The sequence below is a fragment of the Coregonus lavaretus genome (assembly GCF_964263955.1).
Source record: "Coregonus lavaretus genome assembly, chromosome: 9".
Classification (NCBI taxonomy): domain Eukaryota; kingdom Metazoa; phylum Chordata; class Actinopteri; order Salmoniformes; family Salmonidae; genus Coregonus; species Coregonus lavaretus.
In genome coordinates, this window is record NC_139996.1 from 4,177,191 (window position 1) to 4,192,703 (window position 15,513).

Here is a 15,513-nt window from a genome sequence, read left to right on the forward strand (position 1 = left end):
TGCAAGGTTTTCCTCTAAATTCACCTCCACATTTTCCTGTTGGGCTTTCTAACCATGGCAGGCCCATCCACCCCCAGGAACAACTCCATACAGACATTCAGGATTCCCAAATGGACAGTCCATTGGTCCTCCTTTAACATTACAAGATTTCCCATATTTATTAACATACTGTCCTGGAGCTCCCTGAACTGGGTGTATTTCTTTGGCTGAACTAGTAAAAATTGTCTGTACAGTCATTTGTTTTACTGTGGTTTGAATCAAAAGTGATTTTAACAGAGGTAGTATACAACAAAACACTACTCCCATTACTACAAGTGATATTCCTATCATTATTGCCATTTTTGTAAACATTGCACCCCATTTTCCCAAAGTTAATTCCATCCAGTCCCAAACATGAGCATCATACCCAGCATTATCCTTAACCTCTTTTCGTAGTCCCTTGAGTTTAGTCATTGCTTCAGTGAAAGAACCATCCGGGGCAGTATTATTGGGGATAAAAGTACAACATTCATCTCCAAACATAACACAAACTCCACCTTTTTCCGCTAATAGCCAGTTTAGAGCCTGCCTATTCTGCCATGCCATTCTACTGGTAGCCTGTACTTGCTCTCCTAAAGCTGATAATGCAGAATCTGTGTAATTAATAAACCTTTGTTGATTATAGTAAATATAATTGATCCATTCTAGGTTTTTGTTGGTTGTAATCCAGACAAATATTGATTCAAATCCTGCTTTAATTTCATCTCTTGCCTTATATTCATTTGGAATTCCTCTGGGTTGACCTATTGCATCCAAATATACACTGGGGTCATGTTCATATGATCTTTTTACCCTTTTATTATTATTCTGTGCATCCCTATTTGTTGTTTGGTCTACCTCCCACTCCGATATAACCACCTCCTGAAGCATTTGTACTCTAGCACATACTCCCTTCCATCCTTTAAGCAAAGTACCTCTAATCCTTTGTCCTCCACATACCCAAAATAAATCTGCCACTGCCACCGATTGATCCTCATAAGGAGAAATCAATGGCATTGCCAGTGTTTGCTTCTCACATTCCCCAGGGTCACCCGGCCCTCCATTTGTAGCTATTACCCCAATACTTGATCCTGCTGCCTGATAAACTGCTCTGTGGGGGTATCTGCATTCCAGGACGTATCATTATTTAGGTGCCATGTGGTCTCACACTTTCCCTTAAATTTTCCCAAATCATGCTCCCCATCCGTTTTATTGTAGCATTCATAATTTAGATTATAGTCTAAACTGTATTTTTCCGGTGCTTCCATTTTTCTGGGCTCTATTCTGATATCTAATTTTTTACACCACTCTCCCCATCCTGCTTGATTATAGAATCTGTAATGATAGGGATTTCCCAAAAATGATAAACATTCTGCAGGACAGTAGGGCCTTTCTCCTCTTTTAAGATGACAGTAGCTTCGTTGGAAGTTAGCACAGTCCTTGTAACTGTGTGGACTTGGTATTACTATCAATTATTTTAATGGAGAAGGAGCACATACTAAACAATTTGTTTTTCTATTAATTATTTTAGCTGAATATTGTGCCCATTTGTACCAATCATTTTGCATGGCTCCCTCCCATAGCCTTTCTATTTTTTGTGATGCTATTATTACTTTCGGTATTACTGTTGGGGCTGAGGTAGATTGTCTATTTTCCTGACTTCCCCAGTTTGTTAAAGAATCCCATACATTTTGAAAAAACCCATTTGTTCCTATTTTTTCTAATCCTGTCTTTGTTGGTTCAACTGCTATAGTAATTAGTGGTCCTTGGGTAGTGGTCATAGTTACATTAACTATTTCAGGTTCTTCCTCCTGTCTAGATTGGTGTTTGGAAATAGGATCAATGTCCATTGTTGTTATACTATTTCCTTCTAACCCTTTAACACTATCTATTTCCAATATGTACTTTGCATTATTTTCTTGAGTCAATTCCTTAAAGGTAATTTCCCAACTAGTGTCTCCTTTGTTAACTTCTATTTGGCAGCCATATTCATCCCAGATTGCTTCTCCTCGTTTGATGTTTAGCCCACCCACAAAGTGATTTTTCTGGCAGAGGTTTTATCCTACGTATTGAAAAGGATCTTTGAGTTTCTTCAACTGTCAGTACTTGCGCTGGAATAGAAATACTAGTTCGAGCTATCCCCAATGGTACATGCTTTTTTATTCTATTCTTCAATCTAACTTTAGGGGCCAATTTCTTAAGCACTGATGGAATCATGAAATGTTTAGCTTGTTTTATATCCATTATTTTTCCATGTCTATTTACTTTTGGCTCAACTTCTACACAATTATTTTTTAGACATTTTATTCTAAACATTACATATCCTTCAATCTGACATTTCCCCAATCTAGGCCATCCTGTATACGATACTTGTTCTTTGTTTACAACCGCAATTCTTCCTGGCTCAGTAAGACTATCTCTAGAATATTGTATAGTTGTAGGCAGACCCACCACCATCTCTCCTAGGTTAACTGCTATTACCGTTAGAGCAATTCCACAGTTCTTAAATTGTCCGAGATCATGTGAGGGCAGAGAAGTCAACTGTGGGAAAGTCTCTTTCCTCAACAGCAGAGGAGTCCCTTCCTTCAATGGTAGAAAGATCGCTTCTTCCTCCTTCTCCTGTTGTCCCTCCACTCCCTGGGTGTCTGCTTGTGTTTGGGGGATCTGCCATAGCAGGTATCCTATCAGCAGTATTCCCCACATCATCAGGCCCCACCTCCCGACTCTCCGGATTTTCAGGTGGGAGTGCCTGTTGTCCTTCGACGTTGGCACTTGGACTCGTGCATGCTTCTTCTTCTTGGACTCCATCTGGTGCCTCGACATCCTCCTCTTCCCCATGGCTCGCCGATGGCAGACCGGTTCTCTTCGGGACCCTGGTGCAGTGGTTTAGATGGTACCACGTCGTGCTTCCTTCCACCTGTACTGCTGTGGGCGTCGCTCGGATCACCGTATATGGTCCTTCTCTCCTGGGCTCGTTCCACTTCCTACGAAACACTCGGATGTAGACTTGATCTCCTGGAATCACTGGCCCTGGCTCCTCTGGTCCAGGTTCCGGTTCTCGCCCTTTTTCCTGGAGATAGATCACTTTATGTATAGCAGTTAGTTGTCTTACATATGCTTTAAGTTCCATCTCTAATTGTTCCAATGAGGGTCCTTTGTAGGGCCCTCTTAGACCTGGCACTGGCATGGGTCGACCCGTAAGCATTTCATGCGGGGTAAGATGCGTATTTCTGTTAGTTTGCATGCGATAACTCATCAATGCTAGTGGTAGTGCATCCACCCAATTGAGCTTTGCACTAGCACAGATTTTATTCAGTTTAGCCTTGAGGGTGCCATTAATTCTCTCAACCATCCCCTGAGATTGCGGCCGATACACACACCCTAATCTTTGCTTAATCCTTAGCTGCTGTAATACTTGCTTCACTGTTTTCTGAATAAACGCTGATCCATTGTCTGAACTGATTTCTGTTGGTATTCCGAATCTGGGTATTACTTCTCTAGTTAGAAATTTGATTACTGTTCCTGATCCTAGATCTACTGAGGGTACCGCTTCTACCCATCTACTGAATCTATCTATGATCACTAGCATGTACCTTTTGCCATTCACCTTTTTTATCATATCTACATAGTCCATGACTAAATGTCGAAATGGTCCTTCAGGAACCGGTATGTGCCCTATAGGCGTTGTTATTCCTTTCCTTACATTGTTTTGTGCACACACCTCACATCTTGCTAATGCCTCATCTATTGTTGCCTGTAGGTATGGAGACCAGTATCCTTGTTTTTTAATTTTCCTTACTATTTCCCCCCTTGCGCAATGGTCAAAACCATGCGCATCAGTTATCAGTAAGCTGAGCAACACAATGGGTGCTACTATGGTTCCTTCATGAGACCTCCATAATCCCTTCACATCTCTGGTGGCCCCTCTTTGGTGCCACATAGTCTGTTCATAATGTCCTGCTCTTTCCTGCATCCTTATTATATCATCTGGCTGTGGCATGGATTCAATAATGACCATTGGTGCTGTTAACACTGGGACGGTGCATCTAGATGCCTTTCTTGCAGCTTCATCAGCTGCATTGTTTCCTTTAGTTATAAATCCTTTTCCTTTCCTATGCGCCTGACAGTGGTCCTCTGTAGCCCAATTGGTAGAGCATGGCGCTTGTAACGCCAGGGTAGTGGGTTCGATCCCCGGGACCACCCATACGTAAAAATGTATGCACACATGATTGTAAGTCGCTTTGGATAAAAGCGTCTGCTAAATGGCATATTATTATTATTATTATTATTTCACTATCGCCAATTTAGTGGGATACATTAACGCCATCATTAATTCCACAATCTGCTCGTGGTGTTGTATGGGTGTACCATCGCCTTTCCTGAACCCTCGCTGCTTCCAGACTGCCCCAAATAGATGACACACCCCATGTGCATATGCTGAATCAGTATAGATATTAACAGTTTTTCGTTTTCCTAGGATGCAAGCTGCAGTGAGTGCTTTTAGTTCAGCCAACTGGGCTGAGCATGGCTGTGGACAGTACTCTGCTATCACCTCTTTGAAACTTTCTCCTTGTTTTTGCACTACTGCATAGCCTGCATGATTTCCCACATGATCTTTATAACAGGATCCATCAACAAAATACTCTTCTATGCACTCTTCCCCTAGGCTGGACAACGGGATTGACTCTAAGTCTGGCCTTAGTCGAGTAAATGTCAATGAATCTGCTACACAGTCATGTGCTTGCCCCTCAAACTCTAAGGGGATTCTTTCAGCTGGGTTTACTGTACTGCATCGTTTAATGGAAACATCTGGATAGGTCAATAGAGTCAAGTATTCCAAAGTTCTAGCATTGGTAAGGACAAACTTCCCTTGTTCTATTAGTTCCACTATTTTATGGTGTGTATATATTATTACCGGGTATCCCATAGTAATTGTGGACGCTTTGTCATATGCATATTGTAATGCAGCTAGACCTTGATAACAGGGTGGATATCCCTGGGCAACAGAATCTAGTTTAGAACTATAATACGCAATAGGTTGTTTTCGTCTTCCACTGCATGTCTCTTGCATAAGTACCACTGTTGCATACCTATCACATCTATTTGCCACATACAACAAGAATGGTTTTGTGTAATCTGGGGCTGCTAGAGCCGGAGCTGACTGTATTTCCTTCTTTATTGTTTAGAACGCAGTCAATGCGTCACTGTTCCATTCCAGGCTTGCTCTAAGGTCTAGTTGTCCTGCTTCTTTCATGATTTCTCGCAGAGGAGCAGTTTTAACTGCATACTCCTCTATCCAGTCTGAGCTGAATCCAGTCATCCCTAAGAACGTCATCATCTGAGCAACTGTTTGAGGTAGTGGTGCCTTGCTGATTCCTTCCAATTGTCCTGGTGCTATTGTCTTTGTTCCATGTGCAATTGTTCTTCCTAGATATTCAACTTGAGATTGGCAATACTGAAGTTTCTTTTTTGACACCTTGTGTCCTCCTTCTGCCAGTCGCTTTAAAACCTTCATAGAATCAGCATGGCATTGTTCTAAGGAGGGAGCGCAGATCAACAGGTCATCCACGTACTGGATCAATGTTCCTTCAAGTATTAGATCTTCTAGATCTACTCTTAACACCCGATTGAACACATGAGGAGAATGCTTAAATCCCTGTGGAGTTCGAGTATATGTAAGTTGTTTACCTTTGTAGGTAAATGCAAACAAGTGTCTGCATTCTTCTGTCAGGGGCACACTAAAAAATGCTCCACATAGGTCAATCACTGTGAAGTACTTTGCTTCTGGGGGAACATTGGTGAGTAGCGTATGAGGGTTTGGAACATCAGCAGGCCAATCTTGTACTATTTCATTTATGGCCCTTAAATCATGTACCAGCCTCCACGTTTTCCCATCTGCTTTAAGGACCGGCAACAAAGGTGTATTACAACAACTTTGTGTTTCTATTAGTACTCCTGCTTTTATCAGTCCTTCAATTGTGCCACTGATGCCCTCTTCTGCTTCAGGTTTCATATGGTATTGAGCCCTCCAAGGGGGCTTAACATCTGGCTTTGTTTTGACAAACACAGGACTTGCCGATTTTACCAATCCAACATATGTTGTGACCATACCTCCTGAGGTATGTTTTTCTCCATTTCCTGTTTTAGCTTGTCCTCAAATTATGTTACTTCCCCTAGCTGTGTTAGCTGTTGGGATGTAACTTCCACTGCCCTGGGTCCCCAATCATTATTGTAGTATGGTGTATCTTGATTAAGGCTTTATCTTTCGAGTGATAAATCAGTGGATTTTCTGTTTTGTTCCATTGAATTGTTTTTGCTCGCATCATCATGGTGCCCAAATCCTTAGCCTCCATTCCCTTGTTCACCAGCAAGGTAATGTGTGGGGCAGCTTCAGAAACATTATACCATTTTGCCACAAAGTCTGAGCCATCCATGTCCGTCACCTCCATTGCTGCTCCTTGTTTTCCTATAATTATGTACTGAGACATTATAGGTACTGATTTCCCATTTGTATTTAACAACCACAGTTGCTCTAAAAGGTCATCACGATAGGGATCATATTGCTGGTGCAGTGAAATTCTGACTTTCCTCTTTCCGCTTCTGGTATCTGAGCCTGAATAAACCTACCCCATTTCTTTACTACTCTATCTACTTCTGTCTCAATATCCCCTAACCAATAGACATTTGCTGTATCCTGTTTCATTACCATTTGTACGTTTAACCCTGCCCTCTCTATAATTACTCCTTCAGAGGAACATCGAATGTGTATACCCATTTTGCATAGGGCATCTCTTCCCAATAGATTGACAGGGGTGTGTTCTGATACAAGTATAGGGAGGGTTGCGGATTTGTCATCCGCTGTCAGGCGAACTGGAGCTGTCATTGGAATTAACTGCGTTTGTCCCGAGAATCCTATAGTTTTTGCATATTTGCCAGACATGGGGAGGTGAGAGGCATAATTTGGACTTACACAAGTGTAAGTGGCTCCAGTATCAACCATCATTGGTGTGCCTCTGTTCTCTATTTGAACCTGCAGCATAGGTTCTTGATCAGCTTGTGTAGTTAGTACTGTAAACTGACCCTCCCCGGTAGGATTCTCTGGGCACCCCTAGTACCCCTGATTAGGCCCAGCCCATGGATTCACAGGACCTTGGATTTGTTGCTGATTTTGTTGCCAGCCGCCAGGTTGCTTCCAATTATTTTGGTTTTTGTTCCCCTGTTGTTGCCAGGGGTTTGTGGGGCAGTTTCGTCTGATATGCCCTTGCTGCTGGCATCCCCAGCAAATTCCAGGTTGCCCTTGTGGGCCCTGATTTCCTCCTTTTTGATTATTTTGCTGAAATTTTTGTTGTTTATTGTTATTATTCCCTTGCCGGGGTTGTTGTGCATACACATTCACTACTGGTACTGTGGGTTGTACTTGGGCCTGTGTCACGGGAGGCAGATATGGCCCTCCTGGAGTAACTGCAGCCATCATTCCTGTTTCATTCGCAGGTGCTGTTACTGGGGCCTGGATTTTCTTCTTCCCTCTGTTTGTCAGTTCTTCCAATTGGAGTTGAGTCAGTTTCCTCTGAATGTCTCTCCCCTGCTCCATAAGTCTCTGTTCATCCTTTCTGTGTTTTTCTACTGCATGTATCACATGGTCACAGCATTCTTTGTGTGTCTTTGAGGTTAGTCCCACCACATCCTCCAGCCTGCTTCTTACTGATTGGGGCATTGCCTCTATTATGGCGTTTCGGAATAGAGTTGTCATCAGTGGGTCCCCTTCTGGATCTCGTTCCGTTTCCAGTCTCCATCGTTTCATCTGTTCATGTAGATAGGCAGCTGGATTCTCAGTTTCTCCCAGTGTCCCCCCTTTCAGTGACTTGGGGTCAATTCTCGCCGGGTATTCCAGTCTTAGTGCTTGCCAGACTTCGGGGCGGTGTGAATCAAAGTCCATCCCATCTCCTTGTGGGTCACTCACTTCTCTACTCAGGTCACTGTTCCCCAGTATATCCTCCATCTTTGCCTTTCCAACCACCCTTGCCAACAGTGCCTTCAGATCCCCCACAGCCAGCAGTTTCCCCATGGTCTGTTCCTCAAAAATCCTAATCCATTTTCCCGCCCCATCATGCAAATCTGGCAGACGGGCAACCAATCCTTCCAGGTCCTGTGATCCCCACGGAACACAGTGAGCCTGGGTACCTTTTATCAGAATTGGATATTGTCCCTTATATTTTTCAGGTCTTCTCAATGTTCTCCTATTGCGCAAACTTTCTTCCCTTACACCTTGATTGCAATCTCCCCATATCTCAGCTGATGCTCCTTCTTCCCCCTCTAGCTCTCTGCCTGTATAATGTCTTACCTCACTTTGCGCCCTCTTTTTTTCTTCCTTTTCTCTCAACATTCGCCTCATCCTGTCCATTTCTCTCTCTATTTGTTCGTTTGTTGCTTCAATATCTGCCATTTCTTCATCTGAGATTTCTCCATCATCTCTCTTCGTCATTTTCATTCTTCCCAATGCTTCCCTCAGCTCTCCATAGCAGTCCAATCTATTTGGCTTGATTTCTACCCTTCGCTTGATTCCTTCTGTTTCCTTTTAGTCTTTTTCCATCCTTTGGGAGGATGTAAACAAAGGTCTTTCTTCTTCCATTTCTATTTCTCCTTTTATTGATACTACTCCGGACACCTGGGGATATTGTCCACCAACATATGGTGGGGGTCCCACAGACCAATCTGCTTTCTTTTTGTTTGTTTTCTCATCATCTTTACTCAACATGTTTCTGGCTTCTCGCATGTTCTTTAGCAATCCTTCTCTTTCCATTTTGAACATGTTGAGTACTTATTTTTCTCTTTCTTTTTTGACACTTCTCTTCTTTCCTGTGTCTTTTGCTTTATGGTTCTTTATCAGTGTTTCCATTTCCTCACACACCGAGACATCAAATGTTCCTCCTTCTGGCCATTTGGTGCCCATTTTTCAGATGTTTTCGCTATTTCTTCCTTGCCTAAGGGATACCTGGCACTCAGTATTTCTACCGCCGTTTTATTCATATTTATGGCCTATATTTTTAACTTCCTTTTTAATCTATTTTAGTATTCCTCCTATTTATTTATTCTTATGTTAGTATTTGCTTTTATTGTTAGACTATTTGTGCTTCTTTGATTATTGTTTGGTTAGAACTTATTTATTATTAATGGGCATTTGACAGTCTCCTTATATCATAATAATATTTCCTGATGTCCACTTTTCTTTTGTGTGGACACCTCATAAATCTTTCCCTTACAAGGACAGAGATTTTCACACTCACTTGCACTCTCACTCTTTCACTCTTGGTGTGAGACCGGGTGCGTCCTTCTTACCAGGTTACACTTAAGTAACGGTCCAGAAAAGGTGCGTCAACCTTTCCCCACCAAGGACAGAGATTTTCACACTCACTTGCACTCTCACTCTTTCACTCTTGGTGTGAGACCGGGTGTGTCCCTCTTACCAGGTTACACTTAAGTAACGGTCCAGAGAAGGTGCGTCAACCTTTCCCCACCAAGGACAGAGATTTTCACACTCACTTGCACTCTCACTCTTTCACTCTTTCACTCTTGGTGTGAGACCGGGTGCGTCCCTCTTACCAGGTTACACTTAAGTAACGGTCCAGAGAAGATGCGCCAACCTTTCCCTACCAAGGACAGAGATTTTCACACTCACTTGCACTCTCACTCTTTCACTCTTGGTGTGAGACCGGGTGCGTCCCTCTTACCAGGTTACACTTAAGTAACGGTCCAGAGAAGGTGCGCCAACCTTTCCCTACCAAGGACAGAGATTTTCACACTCACTTGCACTCTCACTCTTTCACTCTTGGTGTGAGACCGGGTGCGTCCCTCTTACCAGGTTACACTTAAGTAACGGTCCAGAGAAGGTGCGCCAACCTTTCCCCACCAAGGACAGAGATTTTCACACTCACTTGCACTCTCACTCTTTCACTCTTGGTGTGAGACCGGGTGCGTCCCTCTTACCAGGTTACACTTAAGTAACGGTCCAGAGAAGGTGCGCCAACCTTTCCCCACCAAGGACAGAGATTTTCACACTCACTTGCACTCTCACTCTTTCACTCTTTCACTCTTGGTGTGAGACCGGGTGCGTCCTTCTTACCAGGTTACACTCAAGTAACGGTCCAGAAAAGGTGCGCCAACCTTTCTCCACCAAACACCGACACTTCAAACGACCTCAAACACAGCTTCTCTCCTCAACACAGAAAATGAGCTGTTATCTGCAGGATTTCTTATTATTCTCATTCATATAGATGAGCAGCCACTTGTGCCCAAATGAATCAGACAGTTGAATGACTCACAGCCGCCAAAGCAAAACCACTCACTCACACAAGATGAGCAGACCTACTCTATTTAACACTTTATCAAAATTTTTAAGCCCTTATTTAAACTATTTAACCCGTTCACCTACTCAGGATGACCGGTGTTACTCCAATTTATGGTGTCACCTATGCCGGATGACCTAACTTTTTTTACCTGATCGACCCTACCTAATTTTGGCATCACCACAACACAGGATGATGCCCTACCTGCCCGTTCAGACCTCTGGAGTGCTAATTTTAGCTCTCCAAAGCAGTATCCACAGGATTTCTATTTATTTAGCCCCCTAGGTGTTACACTTCCTCTACACACGTGGACTTATACTACGCTTTCCTAAGCGACCTGTAAATTCTGCCCTATTTTTTCTGTTACACTTCCTCAACACAGAAAAAGGAGTGGTATTACACAGGATTTCTGCCTACCTAAGCAGCCTATAAACGATACACTTTCGCTACACGTTTATAGCGGTATTCGAAGGACTTAACATGTCCTCTGCGGAAGCATAGTTCCCGCTCAGCCCAGTCAAAGCTGTTCGCTGCTCTGGCACCCCAATGGTGGAACAAGCTCCCTCACGACGCCAGGACAGCGGAGTCACTCACCACCTTCCGGAGACATTTGAAACCCCACCTCTTTAAGGAACACCTGGGATAGGATAAAGTAATCCTTCTACCCCCCCCCCCTAAAAATTAAAAATTAGAAGAAAAAAAAATATTGTAAAGTGGTTATCCCACTGGCTATAGGGTGAATGCACCTATTTGTAAGTCGCTCTGGATAAGAGCGTCTGCTAAATGACGTAAATGTAAATGTAAAAATGTTATTGTCTGATCGCTCAACCAGCTGGACAGCCGCCCGTGTCGAAATGACCCAGACAGAGCGATCAGCAAAATGAATCAAATGAATCGACCGAATCGAACAGACGCATCAGATGAGTAACCGAGTGACCCCGACGATTGAACGCACGAGTTGAGCAGTCGACTCAAACAGATCAATCAGACTGTCCAACTCAGCAACCCGAATGAGACAGATGAATCATCCAACCTGACCACAATCTATCAAATCACAATGGATTAAACAGAATTAGTAGCAGGATGAACAATTTAATCAAATGTTTTGAAGAAACGGTTCAGACGAACAACCGAGTGTCATTGACGAGTACAAGACGCGTCAAACCGTCGGTTTAGTCAAACAGATGCATTCATACTGACCAAATGATCAACTCAAACGAGACAGATAACCCACCCCACTCAACCACAATGACAGACCTACACCAACCCAGGTAGACCTATTTATACTATTTTCTACTTATTGCAACCCTCGAGGCTTTTCATCATTTAGCATGTATTTTAAATTCAAAAGCTCCCAGTGTCTAATTTTCTGGTTCTTATATTTGGAGAGACCTACTAGGTATTTCTGCAGATGTTGCCGAGCCCCGGATCGAACCACACAAACGTTATACTATATAAGTAAGAACTTGGCTTACCTCTTAAAAGCGGCCGCTTTTGTTTGTATGGTCCGTCCAAGCCGTTTCACAACTGCAGATGTACACCGTCTCTGATCCCTATTTTTCAACTCCTGGCAAGCTCGCCAATTATGTTGTAGAAATATTTGACTAATAGATAATCAACTCAAAAATATCTCTCAAGACACCGGAGCTTGTGAATCCAAGAATTAGACTTTATTGCATAACAAAGCCGAGCTTGCTCCATGGAACAACTGTCTCTCTCTGGCTTAGAGATCTCTTATATACACACACAAATGAAAAAACATGCATACATTCCTAACTTATTTTAGTTCTGCCCCACCCTTCTTTTTCAACGTCCAGCTGTCACACAATGTCCACTCTAAAATGTCATGAATGCTTTTTTTTCTATATGAAGCCTCTCATTCTATCATTCTATTGGCTGCGTGGCTTAGGCCCCTTCTTAAAAAAACTAATGTAATGCACACTGTTTGAGAGCCTCTGTGAAAGAACACATGCATTCATTTAAAACACAGCATATTCTACATGTCTATATTCCTTATTTAAGCATGTATCTGAATTATAAAATATCAAACATGTTTATTATATTTTACCTTTGGCATCTCCCTACATGTGCCATAATGATACATAAAATAATCCTATATCTTCCATTTAAGAATGATGGAGGCCACTGTGTTCTTGGGGACCTTCAATGCTGCAGACATTTTTTGGTACCCTTCCCCAGATCTGTGCGTCGACACAATCCTGTCTCGGAGCTCTACGGACAATTCCTTCGACCTCATGGCTTGGGTTTTGCTCTGACATGCACTGTCAACTATGGGACCTTATATAGACAGGTGTGTGCCTTTCCAAATCATGTCCAATCAATTGAATTTATACAGGTAGACTCCAATCAAGTTGTAGAAACATCTCAAGGGTGATCAATGGAAACAGGATGCACCGGAGCACAATTTCAAGTCTCATAGCAAAAGGTCTGAATACTTATGTAAATAAGGTATGTTTTTTATTTTAAATACTTTGCCAACATTTCTAAAAACCTGTTTTTGCTTTGTCATTATGGGGTATTGCGTGTAGATTGATGAGGATTTTTAAAAACAATTTAATTCATTTTAGAATAAGGCTGTAACGTAACAAAATATGGAAAAAGTCAAGGGGTCTGAATACTTTCCCGAATGCAGTGTACTTGATTGTTCATTGTCAGTTTAGGTGTTAATTGCCCTGCTCAAGAGTACAACGGCAGGAGATTGCGTCTAAAATAGTATTTATAGAATCCCACCAAATATATTTTCATTGGACTTGGGAATCAAACCCTGTGCTTCAGAAGCCCGTCTCATATAATCTCTAGGCAACCTGCCAGCATAATCACAAAACTACATCACATAGCCGTAAGCCATTTAACTAGCCTCAGTGTCTCGTAGTATCTGGAGGTAGTCTGATATGGTGAGATCTGGGGCCATAACCAGCTCCATCTCTCGTCCCAGGGGCCCCAGCTCCTGTGGTGATCCCAGAGGGCTCTTAAAAGGGAACCTCCTCTAGACTGGTCATCCTGTCTGTATACACAGTAAAACAATGAAACCCACACACTTACACCGAGGACACATAGCTTTACACAGAGACTCATGCACACAAACGCAAGCACACACGTACGTACTCACACACACACACACACACACACACACACACACAAATAACACACATTCAAACAAACTAAAGAACAAACTAAACTGGTCTAAACTAGTTCTCTATTCCCTTGGTGAAATTGAAATACAACATTCTGTCAGTATGACAGCGAAGGCAGATTTAATAGGAAACATGTCATATCTAGAAACACGAAAGGCTTATAGTCATCAAAATGAATAGATGGCAGGCAAGGCAGTTCTCATCTTAAAATTATCGATCACACACATTCCTTGCAGTACTCACCTCTCTCAGCGGTCCTCTCAGCGGTCCACCGTGTGTGACGTGTTGACAGGACAGATGTACGGTAAATGACTTAGCTTAAGTATGAACACACGAGCTAATTCTCTTGCTCAGGTATAAGCCCCCGCCCTGTCTGACATCATCAGATGTGTTGACATCACATTACTATTAACTACTCATTGATGGAGTGGAACCCATGATGTACAGTGCCCTTCAGAAAAGTATTCAGACCCCTTGACTTTTTCCACATTTTTGTTACATTAGCCTTATTCTAACATTGGTTAAATAAAAATCCTCAGCAATCTACACACATTACCCCATAATGACAAAGCGAAAAACAGGTTTTTAGAAATTAAACATTTTTATTTACATAAGTATTCAGACCCTTTGCTATGAGACTAAAAATTGAGCTCAGGTGCATCCTGTTTCCATTGATCATCCTTGTGATGTTTCTACAACTTGATTGGAGTCCACCTGTGGTAAATTCAAATGATTGGACATGATTTGGAAAGGCACACACCTGTCTATATAAGGTCCCACAGTTGACAGTGTATGTCACAGCAAAAACCAAGCCATGAGGTCGAAGGAATTGTCCACAGAGCTCTGAGACAGGATTGTGTCAAGGCACAGATCTGGGTACCAAAACATTTCTGCAGCATTGAAGGTCCCCAATAACACAGTGGCCACCATCATTCTTAAATGGAAGAAATGTGGAACCACCAGGACTCTTCCTAGATCTGGCCGCCGTAGGCAGGGACTGGGAGACTAGTCAGGATCGAGGCAAAGATGAACGGAGCAATGTACAGAGAGATCCTTGATGAAAACCTGCTCCAGAGCGCTCAGGACCTCAGACTGGGGCTAAGGTTCACCTTCCAACAGAACAACGACCCTAAGCACACAGCCAAGACAACGCAGGAGTGGCTTCGGGACAAGTCTCTGAATGTCCTTGAGTGGCCCAGCCAGAGCCCTGACTTTAACCCTATCGAACATCTCTGGAGAGACCTGAAAATGCAGTACCAGTCAAAAGTTTGGACACACCTACTCATTCAAGGGTTTCTTTATTTTTTACTATTTTCTACATTGTTGAATAATAGTGAAAACATCAAAACTATGAAATAACACATCATGTAGTAACCAAAAAAGCATTAAACAAATCAAAATATTTTATATTTGAGATTCTTCAAAGTAGGGGGGGTATACATTAGATAGCTCTATTTGGTAAAAGACCAAGTCCATGTTATGGCAAGAACAGCTCAAATAAGCAAAGCGAAACGACAGTCCATCATTACTTTAAGACATGAAGGTCAGTAAATCCGGAAAATGTGAATAACTTTGAAAGTTTCTTCAAGTGCAGTCACAAAAACCATCAAGCGCTATGATGAAACTGGCTCTCATGAGGACCGCCACAGGAAAGGAAGACCCAGAGTTACCTCTGCTGCAGTTGATAAGTTAATTAGTTACCATTGAGTTAGTTAAAAATCAGCTTTTATTTTATTTTATTTATGGAACAAATGTTCTTAACCCTCCCCCCATCTACCTATGCAACCTCCAGTTCCTGGGTGTGTGTTTTCCTGAAAAGTAGCAGGGAGGCTGAAGGGAGAGGATTAGGGAAATGCTGACGAGTTGAGAAACAGGAATGTGTTGAACAACACACTTACAACACAGATTACACATGGCCAGTTCTAATCTCTGACATGTGGAGGTAGAGCCATGGTGGTCATGGTGGCCCTCAGTGGTGCCCCTCAGTGGTGCCACAT